Raw genomic sequence first — 4,094 nt, forward strand, 5'->3', positions numbered from 1 at the left:
AGCGTATGTCTTAAAAAGTGGAATTTACGTAACGCGGAAGAGCAGATATTATGTATATGTAAATTCCATGACAAAGTATTATTAAGCGTGACACCTAAATATTTATATTTATTTTCTTCATGCAATGGAGTCGAACCAAAAGCAAAGCGATGTTTTTTGGCGAGAGAAGCGAAGAAGAACGGTGTTTTCAGTGTTAAGCTTCATATTCCACGTTTGACACCATTCACAAATGTTATCAAGAAAGGAACTAAGATGGTTTCTATCGTTAGTTGAAGTTATTTCCTGAAAGAGTAAACATTCATCCGCAAACAACTTGATTTGCGCGTTAGGAGTAACTACAGTGATAAAATCGTTGAGAGAGATAAAGAAAGTAATTTAATGATAAGAAAGGTGGAGAGGTCGGCCGGCGATAAAGAGACCCTGGCCTGCTACTACACACTGGAAAAGGGGGGAAGAGGAAGTTAAAGGAGAGTTAGGAGAGTTAGTTATAAAATCGTTGACATACAGTAAAAACAATAACGGTCTTAGCACACTCCCTTGAGGGAACCCGGAACCGACCGGAATACAATCTGATTGTTGCCCGTTAACTGCTATAAATTGTAGCGATTAGTTAATCGTTATCAATATGATTAAAATTTCCGGGAGGTTAATGCTTCCTAGTTTTAGTATGAGTTTGTCATGTGGTACTGTATGAAAGCTTGCTGAAATCCAGAAATATTGCATCAATCTCACAGTTTTTATCTAGTTATGATGTGAATGAATGTATTAGTGTCACTGAGTCTGTAATTGTTGAATAGCATTTTCTAAACCTGTGTTGAGAACTGGAGAGGGTTGAGGGCACGTCTAGAAATGCATTAATCTGATTGGCAATAATATGTGCGATTAGTTTACAACATGACGGTGTAAGCAATATTGGACAATAATTTTGTAATAAAGTGTGATAAGCTTTCTTGTGTACGGGTACAACTCTGGCTATCTTCCAGCCACTTGGTAGTTTTCCGTGAAGTAATAAAAAAGGGTAAATAATAACAAGGAATTTTGCAATGGATTCAGCATATTGCTTCAGAAACACGTTAGCATTGTTGTCAGGACCACATGATAATTTCGTTTTTAAATTAAGTAACGTGTAAACTACGCCGGAGTATTAAATAATGTATGCATGAAATAAATTACGATATAAATAGGGTATGAAATAAAAAAAAAAAAGTCCCAGACTGGGCTTGGGGTTCTAAATGTGGTCTGTATACAGCGCTCCAAACCTAATCATGTCTGCCTCTATACTTTCGTTATCGGAGAACGTACACGAACACCACGGTAACGAACGTTAAGAGGATCAAGCCTTTTATTTTTATTCGCAGCAGGAAATGGAACATGTCACGCACTGTATTCACACCAGGAATTCAATAGTCGTAGCCTCGTTACACCATAAGTCAACACACAGGAATTCGTTCGCGCGCTCGAAAGAACCAACTACATGTACGTACATACTTCTGCGGTTCGTCACCCTTCACCGATCGCGATCTTTCGAGCCTTTGTTGTGGTGACCAGAGGCCTCATTTCTTTTTCGCCGTAAAACTGCATCCAGCAAGTGAATTCTCGGCACCGTGTACGTGTGAGCGAACATCTGTGTGAATGGTTGGACAGAGTAGCCTCTTTTTCTTTTTTTATTAGTTTCTTTTTTTCTTCTATTCAGCAAGTTGCTGTGTGAGCACATTTTGTCCGAGGAATCGGCTCCGGATTGAGGGGAGTGTGCCAATCCTTTGAAAGCCAGTTCGAACGCCACACAAGCAGTTTCTTACAACGTGACGCCGTGTTACGCTTACGGAGGCATGCGAAGCCGGGTCTGTTGCTTCAAAATGGAGCAAAGCCCCAAAGTCCGCTTTGATTCCCGTGCGGAAAAAAAAAAATAAATAAGAACTACGTGTAGCACACAAAGGTTTCAGTTCACTGGCGGCGTGATCTGCTGAATGGAGTATTTCGCAATTTATTTCTAAAAATTAAAAACGAAAAAAAAAAAGACGCAATCAGTATTTGTATACAGGTGGTATGCGAAGGGATGAATGAACTTCGTGCATTCAGTATTGCGCCGCTCAAAGGAAGACCTTTGAGTGATTTGTTCTGTTTTACGAATTTTCTTCGCACGCTTCCATACCAGTGGCACTGCGCCGCCAAGCGTGTTTACCACGGATATTTTCGAACGTTATCAAACGCGGAGTTTGTAACGTGTAACCGATGCCCTGTATAAAAACTTAATACCAGTTCTGCTAATGCGGTCAGTATAGATAGAGATGCACAAAAGCAGACGCAGTAAATCTGTTCATTGTATCAAATGTGATCGGATACATCTATAGATTAAGAAAAGGAATTGCAAAACTGAAGACGGAAATGAAATGTGGCAGTGAGATGATGTGTGTCATCGTCAACATGTCCGCACTGCATTACTCACAGCCCTGTCGGCAGAATTAATACGGTAGTGCGAAAGGTCGGAGTTTTCGGAATGTTTCTGTTCCGCTGCACGATAAGACCATTTTCCGTCAGTATGTGGTGTATCGAGGCTTTAAATATAAGCAGCCAATTTTTAAAATGAAATTGGGAAGACTATACAGAATGAGAATTTTAGAAAAAGGGCGATATGTGCGCACGGGTGCGTTTGTGGGTGGATAGAACTAAGTATTTTGCTACCCGATCAAGCCCCATTAAACAGAGACTTGCTGTTGGCCCTCAAGTCGGCAGTTGACCATCAGCGCTCTTGGCAACAGTCGCGAAGTAAGCAGCAGGAACAATTTCTTTTATTGTAAATTGATTTATAGAAAAAGCGCAGTATCTGTAACACTTTTCGGTGGACATTTGAACTGTGACGCCTAAGGAAGGAAGGCAGGATCGAAAGGAGAAATATAGGTAGCGGTGCCATATACTGGAGGGCGGGAAAGAAAGAAAAGCCATTTTCGGGATTGCCTGTAAAATAATAGTTTGTTATTACCGGTGTTTATAAGCAAGAAGCAACCTTAACCCACCCTTGCACTCCGTTTTAAAAACTACTTGTAGTGGAGGAGAAGCGCCAGAGCATCCTGGCCACGTCACAGCAGTACACTTGCGGAAGCTGTCGCCTCGAGGCTGTAGATTTCACTCGATATTTATTGATTGATTGATTTTCTTCCTATTTTCCACCTACCGCGCTCCCCTGCTGGACCCTAGGGCGCGCTTTCAATCTCAGGGTCAGTGGTCGCGTTTTAGGGGGGTGGGTGGGGGGGGATTAAATATGCAAGGCAGCCATTTACAGAGTGACGTAGCGGTAGCGGACGTTAAAGCGATACTGTAAATTGGGGTTGAGGAAAGGAAACACGTCTAGCGCAGTTACAAGTCAAAATTATATCGGTGAAAGTACTCAAATAGAGCCCTGCAACCAATGGCATATACAGAGCGGAGCCTTCCAGAAGATGAGGCACAAAAGAATTTTCACCTCGCATGCCAGTAGGTGACGAAGGGCTCACATTCTTTACAAATAATCTAACGCACAAGAAGAACATGAAGACAATAAGGGGTAGCAGGAATAGCTTGGAAACAGCATCGTCGTAGAACAAAAGGAGATAGAACCAATAAGAAAAATACATACATGGAAATGGGGCGATAAGGATACGTGCCAGGACAGAGAAAAAAATATGCAGGAAACGTGAAAAAGAAAAAGAAACTATCTGAGATGAAAAAACGCGTTCTTCAAAATCGGCAGCATCATGCGCGGCAAAGACATGAGCAGAGAAGCTATTCTGATTGTTATTGCGGGGAGAGAAAGTGTTTTTAGACAGGGAAGTATGGCTTAAGCTTACGGCCATGAACGTGCCGAGTTTGTCGGATTATGGGTGGGCGTTGGTAGTCACTGCAGCTAAAATTAAACTGTTCATTATAACGGCGAGAAAAGAAATTTTAACCTGGCGAGTGCTTCTCCCCCCCCCCCCCCCCCTTTTTTTTTTCTTTTCAATGGTGGAATATTGCTTGCGACCATGAGATCGGACATTGTAATGTGCCTCTGGTAACTGTTACTTGATAATGAAGCGGATTGCTTTTCTTTGTACCACTTCCAAAAAATGTTAATCTTT

The sequence above is a fragment of the Amblyomma maculatum genome, chromosome 1 (assembly GCF_055883805.1).
Source record: "Amblyomma maculatum isolate TAMU_Amacu chromosome 1, ASM5588380v1, whole genome shotgun sequence".
In the NCBI taxonomy this organism is placed as follows: domain Eukaryota; kingdom Metazoa; phylum Arthropoda; class Arachnida; order Ixodida; family Ixodidae; genus Amblyomma; species Amblyomma maculatum.